This window comes from Cupressus sempervirens, chromosome 9 (genome assembly GCF_028749045.1).
Source record: "Cupressus sempervirens isolate cs-2001-9-10 chromosome 9, ASM2874904v1, whole genome shotgun sequence".
Taxonomy (NCBI): Eukaryota; Viridiplantae; Streptophyta; class Pinopsida; order Cupressales; family Cupressaceae; genus Cupressus; species Cupressus sempervirens.
Window position 1 is genome coordinate 25,348,494 of NC_143126.1, and position 24,375 is coordinate 25,372,868.

Consider the following 24,375-nt stretch of genomic DNA (forward strand, 5'->3'; position numbering starts at 1 on the left):
GATATCCAGGTCATTATCTTGACAAAAAACAAATCTGAACTTCCTGGTATGAATATGGTTGCACTTTAGGTACCTGATAGAAAACCTCGTGTAGCTCAAACTGACTGATACCTGTGCAAAAATTGACTTTAGAATCTGAAAGTTCATCTTCTCCCGATTCCAACGGTATATTGGAGTGCCCAATTCGGTTAAAATTTGCCCCAGATATGGCCGTTTGAAAATCAAGCCTCTACTCAGTGGTTTGAAACATATATTTTTGCAAAATTTAAAACTTTCATATAGTTTAAACTATATAAAGTTTCAAACTTTATTAAAATGAACCTGACGTGAGATTTGAGAAAAAACAATAATAAAATATTAAAATTTGAAAAGTCTAAAATTTCTCCTCATTTTCTCTCGGGACAAACTTCTGTTGACCAAGTGCCACGTGTCACTCTGTGATTGGCCTACATGGTCTGCATCATCCGCCACGTGTCATCTCCTCGCTACTTCACCATGCTTAACCAGTGAGCAGCTTCGGTTAGCGAGGTAATGCGAACCGTCAGATCTGCCACATGGCGCAATCTGGTGCGCTCCTGCCAGTTGCTCGCCACATCACTGCCAAATCACTCTATCGCTGCCACGTGTCATCCCCTGATTCATTGGCTTGTTGCTCTGTCATTGACTAGTCATCGCCTATCTCACCATCACCATGGGACCCATTGCCACATGTCGCGAGGTCGCTATATCGCTATGGTAACTAGCAAGCAACTCTGCATGGCGAGTTAGCGATCTAGCGCAGGATCGTGCCACATGTCGAAATCGTGTTGCCCGGGTCACATTAGCGTGGCGAATATTTGTTTAAAATTTTGAGTTGGTCAACCCCAGCTGATGTCATCAACACTTAGGTCAAAATTGGAGGCCCACCACGCGGCCGCAGCCTTTGGAAAAGGCATGTCTTGAAGACACAATCATATGTGAGTAGATTTTTATTTAAAGAGCTGTAAAAACTTCACCCACCCAATGTGGGATAAAAAGATTTACACGTTTATAGACCTCCTCTTCCTTAATCTCTCTGTAATGATGAAAACATCTTCAGTGAATTTGGATGCTCTTACAGCTTATCAATGATGTTCCGCCATTGCAAATTAGGTATAAGAAAAGGTCCGGTTTGATGTTGTTTTTCATCTCTGCTCTCATTCTTCTTTTGTGGCTGCACAGGTGGCAACATAGCGTGGCAAAAGATCAATACCTTTTATTGCGTAAAATATAGCCTCAAGCCGCTGCCTTCCAATCTCTTCATGGTGCCTGCAATCCTCCAGCCCATCGTGCCTTCTCTTCAAATAGGAATACTCTAATCTATTTTAGAGTGCGGCTTTCTTTTCCTATTTTTCCACTGAGGGTTCTTCAAACTCCCCTGCAATGTGAAAATTGCTGGAGCAGTTTCATTGAAAGCGTGTGTGACTCCCAACTTTGGCATACACTAATACTCTACCGCTGTGCTTTGTTCGACGCCTCTATCTTTACCTCTGACGTGATCTTCCTGCCAATGCATGGTTTGTTCCTCTTAGTCTGAGCCGGCTTCTATTTACTGATGCTCTGCCTCCATGGTGGACTTCTCATGTTGAACTTGGTGCTGGGAGCAGCACGAGACGCCTTTCCTAGGCAGTGAAAGACATCTGGCATACAGAGGGGCAACGAATCCCCTATTTGCTCATGGGTTGCATTGGCTGTTGACGCAGGCTTTCACTGCACTTTCAAACTCGACCTGTGACTCTCATGTTTGCATTGGTGTGAGCCTTTTATCAAAATTCCATTTGATAAATGTTTTAGAGAAAATATTGCACTGGTCGATTTCTTTGTTAATTATCGGGTAGTACAATACCCAATTCCTTCAAAGCTAATATTGATAGCAAAGAGTGGGAAATTTATAGTCTTCCCAAATGTGAGCAGCTGCAATGCGACCCTAGCCGATAGTGACCTTTTTATTTTCTTGAATAACTTGGATTATGCCTGCACCGGGCTATAATTACTGATTTCCCAGATGGTTAGTAATAACTATCTGAGACCATCTCCATTTTCTAAAAGAAATCCTTGGGCCTGAATGGCTGACCTATTGGTAGTATGCTACAGACACATTCACATTCATCCTTAGTTCCTAGATTATATCTGTTGTGTATCTCCTCTATTTACTTCAACTTTGGCAACCAAAGCTTTTCTTCCAAAACTCAAGGAGAACAATCCCTTCAAAATCAAATAGTCGAAGATTGTTTCAACCACTTTCGTAGGAAACATTGGAAAAGCCAATACTATCAAGACTCTGAGCAATTGACAAAATCAGTCGGGCCCCAAAGTGGGTCTGACTAAAAACAATTTCGTTTTCGAGCAACTGAACCTTCAAACTGATTCACTGACCTTTTAATATCCACTACAATTTATTTCAATCATCAATTGATCATTAAAATCTCATCTTATTATTTTATGCAACTAATCAAACTGGTGCCAGCAAGTCCGTTGACTGCCTTTGAGAACTGATTCAAACAACTGACTCAGCTCTGGAAACTAGCACATTGAATTCTCTATTTCACACATTCTCAGCCTGTCGAATCTCGTCTCATGACGAATTCAGGGTCAAAAGATATTCGTTGTCAAAGTTGCCTGCTCAGAATTACCTGCAAATAAACATGTCAGAAAACGACAAATTGGGCTTGGATTTGGCTTGGAAAACTAGGCAAATGAGCACATGGGAAAACGAAAACTGGGACACTGACTCTATGTCATGAGGTGAATATGAATATGTGATTTGGGCTCATGACGAATAATTGGGCGCAAATGGAAATCAGTCAAAGTGGGCTACTCAGAAATTTGCAAACTGGACATGCTGACAGAAAGCATTTTTGCGAATGGAATTGATTTGGAAAAGTGTGCAAATGGATTCGTCATGGCTTGCAAATGGACACACTTGGAGTATTTTTGGAGGACAACACAGTGGTACAATCCATTCGATCTCACCAATCACGGATTAAGAGTTATGATGTCACGAACAGGGGTTCCGAATAATCTGCAAATGCTGACACCAGTAAAAGTTAGAAATTCCATTTGGAATCGCGTTTGAAAACTGATCAAATGGATTCGTCAAGGGCTGAAACTTGAAACATGACAAGTCTCTGACATCTACAATGCAACGCAAAAGGAATTTCAACATTTGGGTCAACTGGTCAAAAGTTACAACATGTCAAACAGGGCTTCCCAGAATTATGTGTAAAGTGCATCAGCATGAAAACAGTAACTGACCAACTTTGTGTTAGGAACCTGTGTGTTCCTTCTGTTTATTTTGTTAGAGTAGTGTTGTTGGACGCATATGCTTTGTAAGTCGTCCCATGAGTATATTTTATTATCCCACATGCATAGGTAGTATTACTTTTCTAGATCGTACCCAGTATATAAGAATAGGTTGAGGCCCTCGATGAGCACGGACGAATTTATTGTATTGAGCTTGCTCAAAGGAGGTTACCCCCTCGAAGTGGCCTGCGATCAGTAGATTCATTCTGAGTTCTGCTATCACTTTGTATTCTGTTATTTCGAGCATTCTCACGATATTGCTATAAGGAGGTTCTTCACATCTGGTATCAGAGCACTCTCTTGGGCTCGCTGGGTGGAAATTACATCAAATTTTTTTTTCTGTCGTGGCCTTCAGGTTCCTCTCACTTCTAATATCTCTTGTTATTGCAATAACTCTTTTCAGTTGTTCTGTCTGTGAGTGAATTTTTCTAAGTCGACTGTTAAAAAAAAAAAAAAAGAGTAAAAATTTTTCTGTTTTTTAGTCGTAGCTTCTTTGTTTGCTTTCTGTTTCTGCTCATACTTCCGCAGAACGTCTGCAATATCATTTCGCATACTTCCTTCCTTGGCGACCCAACCCCAAATTTTACATATCAAAGCCCTAAATCCCTCATTTATCTAATTTTAGGGTTTGCCCTATCTTTTTCACCTCTCATCCAATCGCCACCAAACTGAGCCACAAGATTCAATTCCTCATTTTGCTCCCTTATCCCTCTTGGACTGTTCGCCTCATTTCGCCTCCCTACCCTTGAAACCCTCATTTTTGTGTTTCCCTTGTCCCCAGATAGTCTCCCACCACCCGTCGAACACCCATTTCCTATCTGAGTTTTACCCAAATCCAAGTTTGCCATAACTAAAAAAGTTTTTGTTTCTCATCTTCTACCCATTCCAAAAAAAAAAAAAAAAAAAAAAAAAACCAAAAAAAACCTTGCTTGCTTTATGGTTGTTACGCGTACAGGAGCAAAAATCATGGAAGAAGAAATGGCATCCCTCAAAACCAAACTTCAAGATCTGGATGACAAAATTCTGGGTCTTAACTTTCAGCAGTCAGCCATGAGCCGAAACCATTCAGGAGATACTGGGTCCTCTTCTGGCAATTTCCGTGGACCAAAGCTTGATTTTCCACGCTTCGATGGTTCTGATCCGACTGGATGGATCTATAGGGCCGAGCAGTATTTCAGCTTGCATAATACTTTGGATAACCACAAAGTCCCCCTTGCATCTTTTCATTTGGAACATGAAGCTCTTCAATGGTTCCGTTGGTACATCAAGGCTAATGTAGGCCCAACGTGGAGAGAATTGTGCACCCTCATTTTGGAGCGCTTTGGCCCTAGTTCCTTTGATGATTTCACAGGAGCACTCACTAAACTGCGTCAAACAGGCACTGTAAGAGAATACCAGACAGAGTTTGAAAAATTAACTAATCACACAGAGGGCTTGTCTGATGAATTCTTCCGTAGTTGTTTTGTCAGTGGTCTGAAGGATGCACTTCGCTCAGAAGTCAAAATGTTTCGACCTACTACAATGATGGAAGCCCTTGGGTTGGCTAAGTTAGCGGAAGACAAGATTAGTGCTCTACAACGCTCCAGATCTACTTTTGTTCCATTCAGAAATACAGGTTCTCACAACCCTTCAGTCATACCAGCTCCCAGAACTACTCCGATCAAGCACTTGTCTGAAACAGAGATGCGAGTCAGGCGAGACAAAGGGCTTTGATATAATTGTGATGAGAAATGGTCTCGGGGCCATAGATGTGTTCAGCAAAAGCTCTATCTCTTGGATGTGGATTCTCCACCGGAACTGGAAGAATATGTAGATGCTCAGGAAACAGTGGATGATGAGGTTGAGCCTCACCAGCCTGAACCTCCTTCGCCAGAAGCTCCACCAGAGATATCTGTCCATGCTTTGGCAGGAGTCACTACTCCACAAACCATGCGGGTCCAGGGTTTCTTCAAGAAGATCCCTCTTACTATACTCATTGATTCTGGTAGCACTCATAACTTCATTGATCCACGAATAGCCAAACAGGCTGATTGCTTTATCCATCCCTGCTCTAGCTTTGAAGTCATGATTGCCAATGGGGGCACTTTACCTTGTAAAGGGAAATGTCACAATGTGCGTCTCTCTATTGGCGATTATAACATGTGCTCTGACATGTTTGCCTTACCCTTAGGTGGTTGTGATGTGGTTTTGGGTGCCCAATGGTTACACACTCTTGGCCCCATTCTCTGGGATTTTGCTGAACTTTGGATGCAGTTTTCAGCCGAGGGGCACCAACACACTTTGAAAGGCTTACAACCAGGGTCTCTCAGCATCATCAGTTCACACCGTATGGAAAAACTTCTTAAGAAGAATTCACATGGTGTCATCGCTCAGCTCCATTCCATTCAGATGCAGCCATCAGCAGTCTCTAGCACTCCTGCCGATCTCCAACACATTTTGGACAAGTATTCTGGTATATTTGCTGAACCTGTGGGATTACCTCCTTCTCGTCCAGAGGACCACCGTATTCAGCTCCTTCCTGGCAGTGTTCCGCCCAACATCAGGCCCTACCGCTACCCATTTCATCAGAAGACCGAAATCGAGATACTTGTCCGTGACTTACTGAAGCAAGGTATTATTCGCCCTAGTACCAGTTCCTTTTCTTCTCCAGTTCTGCTTGTTCGCAAAAAAGATGGGTCATGGCGACTCTGCATTGATTTTCGAGCACTTAATCATCTCACTATAAAGGACAAGTTTCGCATTCCAGTTGTTGATGAACTTCTTGATGAACTTCATGGGGCTCATTTTTTCTCCAAGTTAGATCTTCGTTCTGGGTATCATCAAATTCGGGTTAATGAGGAGGATATACCTAAAACTGCCTTCCGCACACATGATGGTCACTATGAATTTTTAGTCATGCCCTTTGGCCTCACGAATGCTCCTTCAACATTTCAGGCAGTGATGAATAACATATTTCGACCATACCTCCGGAAATTCATTCTGGTCTTCTTTGATGATATCCTCATATATAGCAAAACTTGGGCTGAGCATCTCCATCATCTGGAGCTTGTCTTGCAACTTCTCTTTGATCATCAACTCTGTGCAAAACTATCTAAATGTGTGTTTGGCCAGGAGGAAGTGGAGTATCTCGGGCATATTGTTGCACACCATGGAGTGCGGGTGGATCCTACAAAAATAGATGCCATGAAAACTTGGCCGCATCCTAAAACTCTCAAGAGCCTTCAGGGTTTTTTGGGGTTGAATGGCTACTACCGCAAGTTTGTCAAAGATTACGGGAAAATTGCAGCACCATTGACAGCTCTGTTAAAAAAGGATGCCTTCTCCTGGACCCCTGTTGCTGAGACTGCATTTGAACAACTGAAACAGGCTATGTGCAGTACACCTGTTCTCGCGATGCCAGATTTTTCCAAACCCTTCACTATTGAGAGTGATGCTTGCGGCAATGGATTGGGTGTTGTTCTCCTGCAAGATGACCATCCTATTGCGTTCACTAGCAAAGCCCTCTCTGGTAAGAATCTAGCCCTCTCTACTTATGAAAAAGAAATGATGGCTATTTTGCATGCTGTACAGAAGTGGCGGCCATACCTCTTAGGGAGTCATTTTTGCATCAGAACCGATCACCAAAGTCTGAAATACTTCCTGGAACAACGGCTATCCTCTCCTACACAACAGAAATGGGTTAGCAAACTCATGGGGTATGATTATGAGATCACCTACAAGAAGGGTAAGGAGAATATTGTGGCAGATGCTCTTTCTCGCACATTTGATAATCAAGCTTCCCTTTCCGCTATTTCTATGCCCATTCCCAATTGGTTAGCGTCTGTTCAGCAGGGCTATGACAGTGACTCTTCTTTATCTCAAATCATTCACCAGCTAGCCAATAATCCTTCTGCTATACCACATTACTCTTGGGATGGTGCTTCTCTTCGATACAAGGGTCGGCTAGTGCTTCCTCAGAACCCAGCTCTACATCAGGCTATTTTTTATGAACTCCATGCTTCTCCTTCAGCAGGGCACTCAGGCTTCCTCAAAACTTATGAGCGAGCAAGGAGAAACTTCTTTTGGAAAGGGATGAAACAGACGATTCAACAGATGGTGGCTGAATGTGATACTTGCCAACGCCACAAGGGTGAAACGACCCTCCTTCCTGGCTTGCTCGAACCATTGCCCATCCCTACAAGGATTTGGACTGATATTTCTATGGATTTCATTGAAGGGCTTCCTAAATCCGGTGGCAAGATAGTGATCTTGGTTGTGGTTGATCGTCTCTCGAAATATAGTCATTTTTGTGCCCTCAGCCACCCCTATACTGCCTCCTCTGTTGCACAAATCTTCATGGACCAGATATTTCGTCTTCATGGACTCCCTTCTTCCATTGTCTCTGATCGTGATGCAACTTTTACCAGTCATTTTTGGACTCAATTGTTTCAGAAAACTGGCACCAAACTGAAGATGAGTTCGGGCTATCACCCACAAACTAATGGTCAAACTGAAATTGTCAATAAATGCTTGGAAACTTATCTTCGTTGCTTCACTTCCGAACAGCAACATCAGTGGGCCAAGTGGCTCCCTTTAGCTGAATGGTGGTACAATACCTCTTACCACACTGCCTCTAAAATGACTCCATATGAAGCAGTCTATGGTCAGGCACCTCCAGTGCTCCTTCCCTACACTCCCAACAGCTCACCAGTCCAGGCAGTTGACATAGTTCTCCGCAGCAGGGATCAGATTCTTCGTACCTTACAGGATAATCTTCACATGGCCCGTAATCGGATGAAACAGCAAGCAGATCAACACCGTTATGAGCGCTCATTTCAAGTTGGGGATATGGTTTTTCTTCGTCTACAGCCATACAAACAATCCTCCCTAAAGCTGAAAGGGCGTCATAAGCTGGCCCCAAAATTTTATGGGCCTTATAAGGTTCTGCAGAAGATTGGTTCAGTTGCTTATAAACTGGAACTTCCTCCTTCTTCCCGCATTCATCCAGTCTTTCATGTTTCTTGTCTAAAGAAAGTTCTAGGTACCACTGTCAAAGCACAAACTACTCTCCCTGCAATGGATACGGAAGGATCCATTATCCTGGAGCCGGTGGCAATCATTGACCAGCGCACTCGCCAGCTTCGCTCTCGCTCCATCTTTGAGGTCTTGATTCAGTGGCATGGCATGCAACCAGAGGATGCTACCTGGGAACCCCTTCTTCAGATTCAACAACAATTTCCACACCTTAAGCTTTGAGGACAAAGCTTTTTTCTAAGGGAGAGGGGATGTTAGGAACCTGTGTGTTCCTTCTGTTTATTTTGTTAGAGTAGTGTTGTTGGATGCATATGCTTTGTAAGTCGTCCCATGAGTATATTTTATTATCCCACATGCATAGGTAGTATTACTTTTCTAGATCGTACCCAGTATATAAGAATAGGTTGAGGCCCTTGATGAGCACGGACAAATTTATTGTATTGAGCTTGCTCAAAGGAGGTTACCCCCTCGAAGTGGCCTGCGATCAGTAGATTCATTCTGAGTTCTGCTATCACTTTGTATTCTGTTATTTCGAGCATTCTCACGATATTGCTATAAGGAGGTTCTTCACACTTTGAGGGATTCAAAACCTAGTCAAACGGACTCGAAATGACTCAAAATCTGAAACTTAGGTTTTTGGATTAGGATATTAGGTACTCTCAAAGTGGCGAGTTATGATACAATTTTGGACAAAAGATATTCGGGTTCAAACATAGCCTCCTGTCGCTGTTTGACACTAGGGCAGGATTGCAAATTTGACAAATGCTTGAAACAGGACTTCGTTAAATGACTCAGAAACTCAATTTAACTTCACAAAACACTTAGGCATGTTGAATGAAAAGTGATAGGAGCATAAAACACGTCATAGGGTTCAAAGGCATAGCCGGGTACAATCTCATTTAAAAGCATTTATAGGGCTAATTTTTTCTCAACAGGGTTCAAAATTGACCATGCAATTTTTAGCCCCAACAGGAGGATCATCCAAAAAGGATTAGAAGGGGGAGAAAAGAAAGCCATAAAGAAAAATAGAGATCTCAACAAGAAAAGGTAGTGTTAAACCTAGCAAATCATTTCAATATTGCATTCTAACCATTGTAGCAGAGAAATCTCTTAACCAAGTGGACCTAACAATATTATTGAAATCCTATATGGTAGCATTCCTTTGAATATTTTATAAGTCCTTTAGAGAAAGACACTATGTATATGTTTCATGGAGTGATAAGGTCTAGATGATCTTTGGTGTAAATCCTCTAACAACATCACATGTAATGATGTGTATGTAAACTTTAACAAGGTAGGTTCCTAACAAAGCTCACTTCAAAAGAGTGAAATTTTTAGGTTGTCGGTTCCTAGGTGGTTTTTCCATTTTTAGTGTTTCCACATTAAATACTTTTGTCAAATTGTTTGAATGCATTTTTTTTTTTCTTGCTACAAAACGACATAAGATGGAAGTTCACTTTGAGACTTAGTATATTAAGTTGACAGTTCCATATAAATTTTATATCAGTTTATATTATGATGTTAGATTTGGTTACCAAGCTGATAATATGAATGATTAAAGTGTTTGAGTTGGTGAAAAGTGTTTTTAAGGTCTATAGAATAACTGGATATAACTGATTCATAGACCGCCCTCCCCACCCCACACCCCCCCCTCCCCCCCCCCCAACCCCCTCTTAGTTATCTAACATGACTTTTAGTATTTTATCCTAAACTAAGACTACCCTTTTAACCACCCCTTATCAGATTACTTTGGAAAATGACTCTACCACATATATATGGGGTATATGGAAGGAGAGAAACAATTGAGTCTTTAGAGAGGAAGAACATAGGACGATATTTTTGCCTCCATTATTATTAATCTAATAAAAGAGAATATAGTTGTTAGCAAGTGAAAAACTCCCCCTAACCCCCCTTCCAATGGTGATCAAAAAATTACTTTATCTTAGAACCTCCTAGATTCTTTCAAGGTTTTTGATAACTCTAGAAATGTAGCTAGGTTTAATACTAAATGGTTATCCCCTCCCCAACTTATGTTGAAACTCAACTTTGATGGTGCTATGAGAGATAGTTGTGATGTTGATGAGAGAGATGTTAGTGACTCTTTTCATAGTCCATGTATGTTCTATGTTGGGAATTTTTGATCCACGTCAAACAATGTGACTGAGGCCTTAGCTTTGTATTGGGTTCTTAATTTTGTTGTTAATATAGGATAAAGACACTTATGTGTTGAGGGTGACTCTAAATTATTATGGAAAGGGTTAGAGGAAATATGAAACAATGCTAGTCAAATTCTAACACCTTTAGTGATATATGGATGCTTCTCACAGGCTTTGAGAGATGCAATATACAACACACTTATAGAGAGGAGAATATTGTGGTAGATTCATTGGTTGGTTTGAGCTTGTGGTTATAGGAGGTTAGGTGCTGGCAGTAGATGGCCTCTCTACCAGTGCATATTCAATCTCTTATTGAATGGAAAAAAAGCTTTACACCTAAGTAATGATGGTTCCCTAGTTTCCCTAGAAGTCTCATTGGTTTAAAGGTAATGATATATTTTAAATCGGGTATCTTTTCTATTTTGGATTTAAAATTTTAACTGTCATCATGAAAAGAAGGAGTTTTATGATGGATGGGAAAGTGTTCCTTTTTAATATTAATTAGGCCATCATTACTAAGTTTGTAAATATTATAGTGGTGATCTCCAATTATCACATCAGAAAGAGATAGAGATTTTAACCATTTATTTCTATTATTTCTTTATTTTGGCATAGATTAAACCTTAATGAATTCATAGGGATGCACTGATGTTATTTGAATGTGGTGATGGTTGCTTGCACATGGCATATTTGAGTTAAATATTGCATAAATGATTTATTACCATCCTTATGTACCAGCATTGCTTATGTGAAATCTCATGATCCTCACTGGTCAAGTTTTGTACAAAGGGCTTCTCTACTTTGTATATGGGTTAGAGATATCTTTTGTTATACTTTTGTATTGTAAAATGTTGTAAATGAGATGACTTTGGATAGTTTTGTATTTTCCAATTTATCATATGCAAATTTTCAATGGATTGGGCTGAGGTTTTCAATGTATTATCTCTTGTAATTGGCATAATGTATAATTCAACATCTTGAGTCTAGGGATGTTTTAGGTTAGGTTTTCTAGGCTTGGTCAAACTCTATCTCGCATATTTGGCTTTGTATTTATGTTTCTTTGCATGCAAGGATTAGAGCTTTTTTTTCAAGTTCTTTCCTCAATGAGTTTTTGAACCTATTTATGTGTGTGTGTGTGTGTGTGCGCGCGCGCGCGCGTGTGTGTGTATCTTTGTGTGTGTATACATATGTATCTATGTATGTATGTATATGTATGTATGTATATGTATATATGTATGTATATATATGTATGTATATATACATACATATATACATACATATACATGTATGTATATATACATACATATATACATACATATACATGTATATATACATACATACATATACATATGTATGTATGTATGTATGTATATGTATGTATATACATACATACATACATATACATACATGCGTACACATACACATACATATACATATGTATGCTACATATACATACATACATACATACATATGTATATGTATGTATGTATGTATATATATGTATGTATGTATGTATGTATATACACACATATACATACATACATACATATATATACATACATACATGTGTATGTATGTATGTATGTATGTATATGTGTGTATATACATACATACATACATACATGTATATGTATGTATATATATATATGTATGTATATATACATACATATACATGTATGTATGTATACATCCATGTATGTATATATACATCCATATACATGTATGTATGTATACATACATACATGTATATGTATGTATACATACAATACTTGATATGAAATTTATGTATACATACATATACATACATACATGTATATATGTGCATGTATGTATGTATACATACATAGATACATGTATGTATGTATCTGTATGTATATATGCATACATATATACATGTATGTATGTATCTGTATAGATACATATGTATTTGTATGTATAGATACATATGTATATATGTATGTATATATACATACAGATACATACATACATGTATCTATGTATGTATACATATGTATACATGTATGTATGTATCTGTATACATACATATATACATGTATGTATGTATCTGTATGTATATATACATACATATATACATGTATGTATGTATCTATACATAAATATACATACATACATGTATATGTATGTATACATACATATACATACATACATACATATATACATACATACATATATATATATATATATATTATAGTGGATATATTCACTTTTGCCAAAAAAAAATTACAATGATTTGAAAAAAAAATTAGTATTAAGCTCAAATTTGTTGGATTATTGGTGATTTTTTCACTTGGCAATATGGGTTCCTATAAAGTGAGATTTTTAACTTTCTCCAATCTAGAGTTTTCAAAGGGATCTGGGGAAGAGTTAGGGATGGGAGATGAAATAGTGTGGGTTGAGCCTCTGAAAGTTTAGGACTATGTACGGAAAGAACCTAGTGCATAGGTTACAATCAAATATGGAGGCTCGCTTCCTTTCATGGAGTTGGTGGAAGGGCACGATGAAAATTTTTCTACTCAATTTTTCAATTCTTAGAATGACAAGAAGGTCACCATTAATGGTATCACTTTTCAAGTTAATAAAGAACTTATTACTATGGCCACTATTTTATCAATAGAAGGCAAGAAATGGAAGAAAGTTACTAAGGTCTCAAATTAAATCAATCTCAATAGATCTTTTAAGAAGGATGAAGCCCCTATCAAATGCAAAGGTTGTTCAATCATGAGCTTTTTCCAAATTTGTGGGGAGAGGTATGTCTTTTAATAATGAAGTATCTTATAGTAGAAGGTAGGTTTGGTATTTTTATCATTATCACTTCCCCCTATTAAACCATTTTAGGAACCATGACATTATCTCTATCTCATTTTTTATGCTGCATGACTTGGAGGCTATTGTTATGGATGTCAAGGATAGAAGGAGTAAGGGCAAAAAAAAATTTATTTTTCATTACTTGGGTTTATTTTCCCCCCATATAATTACCATTTATCTCTATGCCCTCCCTATTCTATTTCTATTCAAGATGCACATGACCTACCTAACCCACTTAGAGTAGTGGGAGGGAATTGTTCTAGGACCCCCCAGCCCCCAAGTTGTTAACATCATCTACCCCCTTTGGGACTTCTAAAAAGTAGAAAAATGACATTGTTAGGGCATGGATGAATGCCAAGAAAGCCAATTGAAGCCCCTATTGACCTTGACTTTGTGGAGCCTAAGAAGGAGCCTGAGGGTGGTCATTAGAGGACAAATGGACAAGCTAAGAGTAAAGAAAGATGGAAGAAAAAGGAGAATAGAAGGATGTGTTAGCATGAATGCTAATGATATTCATATGGGGGAGTATCTTAGCATTGTTGGAGCATTGGGTAGATTTTTTATCACGACTCTTTGTTGCATTCATGAATATGTTTTTCATTGATCTCAACATACTAATGATTCTATAAAGACTGACAGAGTAGCAGAGAGAGATTGAGATCATGAGGTTCCAGGATTGAAGATGAGGCTATGCACAGTTGGCGATGGGTTCTATAGAGTGTCATGATTTTTTGGTTAAGTGCACATGCGAAAATATGATGATAGTTTACCATTATTCAAGATTTTTTGAAGATAATGTTCTATCAAAGTTCCTAAGAAGCAATTACTATTATTTTGATTATATATTCTAACTGAGATAGAATCTAGTTAAGCACAGTTAAAAAGAGGAAGAAGACATGGCGATGATGATATGGTTGATTACACTAAGGCTAAGGTTGCATGTGTGAAGGATTATAAAGTCTATGAGTTGATAGTGTTATGTAATTATGAAAAGATGTAATGTAATGTGTATTGTATTATCTTCACGTGGTCCTATATTAATTGCAAATCGAGAAATCCTCAAGGCTACCTCAATAATTAGTTTAAAGACTTGGCATAAAGGAAAGTTGTTTTCCTTGTGCTTAAGTGTGATTGTAGTAAGTGATTGTAAGTGATATTTGTGTAATGTCAGTGAGTGAACTTGGATGTGAGATCCATTGTACCTAATATTGAATATCTTGAGGTTAGAGAAGTGTTTGGTGAAGATAAGGCACAGTGAGTAGATAGCGAGAAAGTATTTGGAAAAGAGGTTGCATTGATCAATTGTTTTGGTATTATTCTGCAAAGGCTAGTTGGATAGTGATTTTGATGGTCTTGCCCTTGAAGTTTATTGTACAGTGGGTCCTTCTTCCTTCCACAACTCCTAACAAGGTTAGAATCTCCTCGTAGGGATTCAAAATCTTCTAACAGGGACTAATATGTACTAAATGTATTTCATTGACTCTTAATAGGGTCTATCTTCTTACAAGGAATTGATATATTAGTATATCATTTTGTGGGTACCATCCCCACTAGGGTTTTCCCTCTAATCAAGGGTTTCCCTAGTTAACAAATATGTTGTTGTTGTGTACAGTGATCTTGTTATGGTTGTTGCACTTATTACTTATAGGTTTCAGATTTAATAAGGTTGATAGAAGTTGTTTTAATTGGATAACTGATTCACTCCCCCCCTCTCCCCCAATTATCTTGGTGGACTTTACTTTCTAACTATTGGTATCAGAGCATCATGTCCTTGAAGGAAAATGTTAACAAATTAAGGAGATCTATGGTGATTCATTCAAAAAAGAAAGTTCAAAGTTTGATGGAACCAACTATGATAGTTTGATAGAGAAGATGAAGACACATCTACTATGCATGGGTCCAGGATATTGGTTGATCACTAGAAATGAGAGGGAAATAGTTGATGAAGACAAGCTTGAAACTTGTATAGAAGGTCAAAGAGATTTTTTTATGTGTATTATGCTTGCTAGGGAAGCACTTTTAACAGCTCTTCCTAAAAATGAGTGCAGTCAGGTAAAATATTTTAATTTTACATATAAGATTTGAAAAGCTTTGGAATCTACTTATGAAGGTGATAAGCATGTGTTAGTACCCGATATGGTCACAGTTTTAAAGTTTTCAGTTCCATATGTTGAACCTCTTTGAACCACTTCAAACTGAAGTTCGAAGTAGTTCAAAGTAGTTCAGAATGGTTTAGTGGTCCAAATAACCCATCCTGCAGGTTCAATACAATCGAAGTAAAACTTCAAGTTCAGAGTTTTTGAACCACTTCAAACTAAAGTTCAAGGTAGTTCAAAGTAGTTCGATGCTTCAGAGGCCCAAAATGGTCCAGTACTTTAAACATGCAGATTCGAAGAAAGGATTCAGACTCAATGACTTTAAGTTCGATGATCAAGTGCAAAGGTATAGCGTGTTCAGAGTCAGACTTCATAGGAAACTTTGTCAAATTTATCAAGATCCTTTTTGGGCATATCAATTCAAATTTCATTATTCAGAGGCATGTGGAGAATCACGAGTCTTGAATGTGACTGCATAGGAAAGATGTGCTAACTGCTAGTCAGAATATCAATCAAACAAATGAGTGATGTTGAATAGTTCAATAGAATGTCAATGTTGTGGTGGCTACCCTCTCTACATGAGATGCTCAAATCTCCTCACAAAATGTCTACTACATAATGGAATGAAGACGGCATTCGAATTGAAAGATGAGAACGAAATGTGCATATGAACCATTCAGTGGATGCTTAAATTCATCTAAGTTGTAAATCTGTATACAGGACACTAGAACTGACTAAGAGCTAGCCACATTTAAATTTTATGGAAGGAACATACAAGGATGTTCCGAAGGAAGACTGCACTCACTCCAAAGGGAAAGAAAAACCCGAATACTCTTCTTATTAGGTATGGAGTGAATTCTTGTTTGTAGTAGAAAATTATTATGGAGAAGGCCAATCACAATTCAGAGAAGAATCTGGTCCCTCAACTCAAGGCTAGGGTACATGCAATCACATCCTTTGGAATCTGAAAATTGACAATCATGGGGGCCAATTCCATTTTTGTGTGCCACTTGTGAAGCAAGCATAAGACTAGGCAACATATTGGGCAGTTGGTGAAAGATACATCTGCAAAACTTAAAGAAGTGAGCGAAGTAGATATGCATGCAAAATTTGGTGCTAGCAAGAAGAAAAAAGATGCAAAGCTTGCAAAAGATTTTCAGGCCGTCTTAAAGAAATTTCAAAAGGCATGAAGACTAGTAGCTGAACGTGAGACAGCTTATAAGCCTTTTTTTTTTTGCAAGCAGTCCCACCATCGAGCTATGGTACAAGTAAGTTGAACTTAAGCCAAGACAAATCTAGGGAGGATCAAACTATCCTTATAGAGTCAAGGAGACGGGAAGTTCTTCAACTAGAAAATGATGTTATTTTTAATGAGGCCATTATTAAAGAACAAGAGCAAGGGATAAAAGAGATTCAGCAGCATATTGGAGAAGTAAATGAATTTTTTTAAGATCTTGCAGTTCTAGTTCATGAGCAAGGAATCATGATGGATGATATTGACTCCAACATAAATAGTGCCTATTCTCCAACGGGTCGAAACAAGTGAAGATGCAAGCCCACGGGTCCCGTGGCAGTTTGAGGGAGTCACCTAAATGAAAGGTGGCATATTATGTTAAAGATGAGGGATAAGATCTTCACCATAACCTTATGCTCAAACAAAGCCTTCATGCTTTTATGTTCGGTAGAGCACCATCCAAATGGAAAGAAAAGACATGGGGGCTTACAGTTCATATGCATTCAAAGATATCATTTGAAACTTATCCTGGAAAAAAAAAATGTTTTCCATTTATAATTATTCCCATGATAACAAAATCCAGAGTCATGTATGTGAAATGCTCGCACTAAGGCTATGCTCAAATGGAGGTGAGGAAAATTTTATTGGAAGGATTGTCAATTGGCTATGCGACAGGTTAATCCTCGACTGTATGTAGCAGATATTCCTACACTTCCAAACTTAGAAATGTGGTTCCAGCGACCTAAAGACATTGTTCAAAACCTCTTCTCAGGGGATCGAGACTTTGGTATTGTTGATTATGATACTGTCTGTGAATTTGGATGGGGTGATGAAGACTTGATCCTCATGCATGATACTTTCAACCATGGGGACTGTCATTTACCCATTGCAATTCCAAAGTATTCAGCGCGAAGATATGCTAGAGATTACCCATGAGATGCTTGAAAGGTTGGATAAGGAAACTCGAGAGAGAACTTTGGAATCTCCTCAGGTTTTTAAATTTTTTTAGGATAATGGGGCTTCCATCATAACGGGTGCAGATGAAAGAATATTTGCATAAGCCGCTACAAATTGTGCATAATAATTATGCAAATTAATATATAATTCTCTCACCATTCGCTCACTCTTAACTCTTTGAGGTTTATTAAGAACAGAGCACACCCCGTTGGCACTACCAAGTTGTGAATAACCACAACTTATGTCTTGCTTTATTAAAAAGTCATAACTAAATATTTTAATTTGGAGGCAATAAAGGAAAAATTCATTGGAAAAGGGGAAAGTCGGAAAGCTTTTCAAGATTTAGTTATGAAACTGAAAAGCCACGAAAAAAGAACAAGATAAATATACCAACATCAAAGACAATAGGGGTTCCAATTTTCTAAGTTTTGGCTGAGAGACTTTGGGCTATAGTAGAACAGAGGTTGTGAATACAGGGGGTTCCACTTCTTTTCTGAACTAAAGACTTTGAGCTACAGAATGGAAGGGTTGATGGGAAGTTTTATTTTCTGTATTTGCTGAGAGAGAAAGAGCAGTGCTTGGTTTTAATTTCTGAACTTTGTGTTTGAAAATAAGGAATATTTTGATTTTTGAATGTGTCTAGGGGAAGGGAATTCAAGTCTCATTTTTAATTGATGATTTAGATGCATAATGTAATGAAAACTTGGTCTTTTCTACATTTTTAGAGGAGGAAGACTCGAGAGATAGTTGCGTATTGGAGCTTTGAATCTGGGCAATTTTCTTTCCACTGATCGTCATCTTTGTATGACATTCACATTTCTCTAAATGCATTTATGTCATGAATTCCTAAATATATTTGATTTCAAAGTGTTCTAAAAGCTCTGTTTCTTTACTTTCTCAGATTTCATTCTATTTGTAACGCTGCATGCAAATGAACTTTGTGTCATTTGTTAATACTTTCTTGTGGTCTTTTAGGTTCCCGCATCTACATTGTATTTAGAGGTAGATGTTTGATATCCTTTTATGTTTTCTGGTAAAAGCATTCACATTTGATTCATTGAATATTTCATACGGGGAGATGTACCCGGTAAAATTCAGAGGAAGGTTATCAACGCCGTGATAACCTATCCAACTGTTGGTGTTAGTTTGTTCTTTTACTTGGGAATCTAGGGTCATATTTGCATGTATTTCTTCAAAGGAAAATCTGTTCACTAACAGATTTTTGGTGACTCTACTGGAGAATGAATCACAATTGCAGTGTTTTATTTTCTTAGAAATCTGAAGGTACCTCCCCGAGGATGGAGGTTGGCGGCTCTATTGAGGAAGAATGCTGAAAAGTCTTCCTTACAAATCAAGAAATCTTGAAGGAATGGGTTCCAGCAAGAGATGAAGATAACTCAAAAGTCTTTATCATCGTCCCACCATTCCAAAATGATCCTATTAGAGAGGTTACTAAAGAATTGGAAAAACAAGTGGATTGGTTAAAGTCCTTTTATGGTGCAATTCTGATCCAAAAGAAACCTCAAGTGCAAGATCTAGAAGAAGAAGGAGATGCATGTGAAAAAGAAGAAGCAGTTGAAAGTGAGGAGAATGATGAATGTCTAGACACCTTTTAGCCGCATATGATTCCCATCTCCACACCATCTCTAGTAAATTCTAAGAACGAGGTAAATATTTTGGATTGCCCATCTTCATTTTCCTCTGGAGAAAATTTTAAATACATTTAGAAAGAGGAAGGTGTCTCTTTTCAGTCTATTCCTATGAATATAGAGACTCGTGCAAAATCTTTGCCATACCATGAGGATAGCTCATCTTTTGATACCTAAGAAGAGAGTAATAAATCTGATTTCCCTCTTATGTGCCATAGCAAAAATATGGAAGATGTGACAACAATAAGGAATCAATGCCAAGATGTTGATGGCAAGATTATTTGGGGCAGCGTGAATACATTATACTTGCTTTCTGAATATGTTGAAGGTTGTCTAGTAAAATCTAGCAGTATATACATCTCTCAACAGAGTGAGGAAGCTATAGCCATAGTTCATCCTGAAGACAACTAGAAATGGGTAGATAAAGACATTCAGGTTGAAAGTAAAAACCATGGCAACAGTGATAACAAAGGTGAAGAGAATTCTGAAAATCAAGAGGGTAAAATTTTTTGGAGTGACCTTAATCGGCTTTTCATACCGATGGGGTTTTATGAGAACTCTTCTATCAAAGAAAATCCTCTTTTTCAGTCTCAAGATTCACCATTAAATAATGATTCCTTTAATGATGAACCAGGTATTTGTTCAAATTAGATTAAGGATGAAGTATTTATTGACAACTTTTCTTTTCATCCATCTATGTATAATTTTGTTGATTTGGAATGTAAAAGAAGTGCTGAGATATGTGATGGGATCTTAGAAAAAGAAAGGAATAGAATGTATGACAAGATTGATGGCAGCTGGCTCCTGGAAAGAGGTGAAGAAGATATATATTCGAGGACTGATTCTATACTGAAGAGGCATCATTATGGCTACAAACTGATCATGACCACACACAAGAATTGAGTCTACATGACAATATCCTTAAGGATTACACATCATCTTTTGGCAAGGCCTCTTTATTCCATGTTTTTCAGTTCGAGGAAGAATCAGATCCTGCTGATGTAAGGGATCAATTCTTCAATGGAAATGAATACTATGATGAGTCATGGCTATTCAGAAAAGAATGTTGGATCAGCATGTGCATGAACGCTGTCATTCTGAAGATTGACATTAAAAGAGTCGTTATCAAGAAATGGTTTGGAGTCGTTCCATTGAGGTACGTTGTGCTGATTTGAAAAGGTTCCTATTTCTCTCAACCGATAAATGGATTCACTTAACTTTTTCTTTCTTCCGGTCTTCCTGGTAGGTTTTTTTTCCTACCTTTATAAATATTGTAAATAATTTTTTTTTGTGCGTAGCGGTAGTTGGGATAATGTGCAAGTCTCATGTTTGCTGGTAGTTTAGGTGTTGGTTGTTTGTTTTGTTTGTTGGTTTTTCCTTGCTCCCCTCCACCCTCTCTGCAAGCAGCTCCCAGTATTCTCTTCTTGTTGACTCTATGGCCCAATGGATAAGGCATTGTTCTTTCCCAGAGATTGCTGGAGTTCTCTGATTTTGCATCAAAATCAGTCCTGTAGTTAGAGCCCCTATTAGTACCTGATATGGTCACAGTTTTAAAGCTTCCATCATAACAGGTGCAGCTAAAAGAATATTTGCATAAGCCGCTACAAATTGTACATAATAATTATGCAAATTAATATATAATTCTCACACCATTTGCTCACTTTTAACTCTTTGAGATTTATTAAGAACAGAGCACACCCTGTTGGCACTACCAAGTTGTGAATAACCACAACTTATGTCTTGATTTATTATAAAGTCATAACTAAATATTTTAATTTGGAGGCAATAAAGAAAAAAGTTATTGGAAAAGGGGAAAGTTAGAAAGCTTTTCAAGATTCAATTATGAAACTGAAAAGCCACAAAAAAATAACAAGATAAATATACTAACATCAAAGATAATAGGGGTTCCAGTTTTCTGAGTTTTGGCTGAGAGGCTTTGGGCTACAGCAGAACAGAGGCTGTGAATATAGGGGGTTCCACTTCTTTTTTGAGCTGAAGACTTTGAGCTGCAGAACAAAAGGGTTGATGGGAAGTTTTATTTTCTGTATTTGCTGAGAGAGAAAGAGCAGTGTTTGGTTTTAATTTTTGAACTTTGTGTTTGAAAATAAGGAATATTTTGATTTTTGAATGTGTCTGGGGGAAGGGAATTCAAGTTTCCTTTTTAATTGATGATTTAGATGCATAATGTAATGAAAACTTGGTTGTTTCTACATTGTTAGAGGAGGGAGACTCGGGAGATAGTTGCATATAAGAGCTTTGAATCTGGGCAATTTTCTTTCCACTGATCGTCATCTTTGTATGACATTCAATTTTCCCTAAATGCATTTATGTCATGAATTCCTGAATATATTTGATTTCAAAGTGTTCTAAAAGCTCTATTTGGTCGTTTCTACATTGTTAGAGGAGGGAGACTCGGGAGATAGTTGCATATTAGAGCTTTGAATCTGGGCAATTTTCTTTCCACTGATCGTCATCTTTGTATGACATTCAATTTTCCCTAAATGCATTTATGTCATGAATTCCTGAATATATTTGATTTCAAAGTGTTCTAAAAGCTCTGTTTCTTTACTTTCTCAAATTTCATTCTATTTGTAATGCTGCATGCAAATGAACTTTGTGTCATTTGTTAATACTTTCTTGTAGTCTTTTGGGTTCCCGCATCTACATTGTATTTATAGGTAGATGTTTGATATCCTTTTATGCTTTTTGGTAAAAGCATTCACATTTGATTCATTGAATATTTCATACGGGGAGCTTTACTTGGTAAAATTCAGAGGAAGGTTATCAACCCCGTGATAACCTATCCGACTGTTGGTGTTAGTTTGTTCTTTTACTTGGTCATTTAGGGTCATATTTGCATGTATTTCTTCAAAGGACAATTTGTTCACTAACAGCATGCTAACAAAGTTAGATTTTAGAATTGGATATTTTTATTTCAAGAAGTTAAAATGATGGAAGATGAATCTATAAGGAGTTATTTTGGTAGAATAACAAAGATTCTTGTAGGAATTAAGGCTTGTGATGGGAAGAAGGATTAAGATGAGATTGTATGGAAGATCTTGAAAACTTTGACACTGGTATATAAGTAGATAGCACATATTATTGGACAAGTTATACCTTACATAGAAAAGTTCACAAAAAATACTCTTCTTGGAAAATTGGAATTAGTTGAGATAAACTTGAGACAAAGTGGAGATTTACATAGAGTTGAGACTACTTTCAGTGCATTAAGTGTTTGACCTTCATTGACAAGAAGTGTGAGTACTAGTGGAGATTATGCCAGTAGCAACATAGGAAGATCTGAAGAAGATGTGAATATTAAAGAAGAAATTTCCCTACTTGTGAAAAGAGAACCCGAAGGTAAGAAAATCTTTAAGTGTTTGACTTGTAATTAATATGGTCATTATGCTTCTAAGTGCCCTAAAAGAATAAAGAAGTACAAGAGGTATTGCAAGCCTAGGAAGCCTAGAGAATGTCTTTATGAAAATGATGAATATCTAGAAGCTAGTGCGGAAAGATTTTCGAGTGAAAGTGATAATGAAAGTGATGACATAGGATTTGTTGCAATTAAAGAGGAAAGTCCTGAAAAGAAAAGAAGTTGGAGAAGAAAGAGCACTAGTGTCACAAGTAGAAAAGAAAAAATCTGATTGGATCATAGATAGTGGTTGTTCACATCATATGACTATTGATATGAATAAATTTGTTGAGTTCAACAATTGTGGAGGAATTGTTAGAGTTGGAAACTATGCAACCTATCACATAAAAGGAATAGGATCTATTACTCTTAATGGGAAAACTAATATTGATGATGTTTATTTTGTTAAGGGTCTAAAACATAATCTTTTGAGTGTTGGACAACTAGTTTGCAATGGATATATGTTACAGTTCACAGAAAAGATATGCATTATCAAGGACAAAGATGGTAAGCTAATTGGTATTGATACAAGATCAAGAGGTAATGTTTTTTATTTGAGTCTTACTAAGATGACATGCTTAGTGTAAGGAAACTCAGGTGTGAAAATAGCTTCCTACAATAATCCCTTAAGGAAAGTATTGTGCAAATTCTATTTAAATCCTTACAATTTCAGATTTGATATTATGTAAACAGCAATATTGCAGTCAAACATGAATACAGAAAATAGATAGAGAAAGAAAACAAAAACACAAAGATATGTCAGTGGAGAAAAACCTTTCAGTAAAATAACCCCATCCCTCCAAATCTTTCACAATGTATTATCTTCAACAAAAAGGTTACAACACACTTGCAATGCAAGTTCTTTCAGGACATGGAAGACAAATCTAGTCACAACAAAACACTACCAACAATACACTTTCACTCTCTCCTATCTACAACCCTAAAGTCGCTTATATCATGCACTTTTCATTTTAGGGCAACTTCCAAAGAAGAACCATGTTAGGGTTTTACCATTCTCTGGAAAAGTAGGAACCCGAAAAAAAAATCGAGGCGATGCCCCGAACCCCAAGTGTTAGATGGAGACTCGAGTGTACAATACTCAATGATAAATTGCCACATGTCTTCACGTCTTCACCCATCATCATATCTTCCAAAGATAGTTCTTATGTGTCCTAGGAATCCGTCATAACCATTTCAGTCATGATCTCCTTACACACTATTCAAGATGCCAACACATGCAAGTGGAGTGACACATCAACATGCCAACTAGACATGTACACTCACACTTAATTACATTATTTTCAAAAAATACATTTACAAAATAAATAATAAGAATAGGAATTATCCAAGGTTGAGACACCTTATGCCTAACACTTAGTTGCTAAGGTTGATAATAGTTGGTTATGGCACAAGAAGTTTGTCACATAAACTTTGATAATATTGTAAAAGTAAGAACTACACTTATTGTTAGAGATTTGCCTAAAATTTTGAAGCTCACTAACATGGTATGTAAGGAATGTGTTATGGAAGAGTAGAAGAAAAGCTCTTTTTCAAGCAAGAAGTTTACTACATCAACAAAGTTGGAGATAATACACACATATTTGAGTAGTCCTACAAAGAAAAAGCCTTTTATGGTGAAAAATATTTCATGATTCTTGTTGATGATTTTACTAGGATATTGTGGGTAGCTTTTCTTAGAGACAAATAT

At 37.5% G+C, this 24,375-nt stretch overlaps 1 pseudogene; it reads left to right on the forward strand.

The window, feature by feature from the left end:
* The first annotated feature begins 531 nt into the window (after window positions 1-531).
* LOC149537447 (syntaxin-21 pseudogene) lies at window positions 532-16,958 on the forward strand (annotated as a pseudogene).
* Window positions 16,959-24,375: the final 7,417 nt, after the last annotated feature.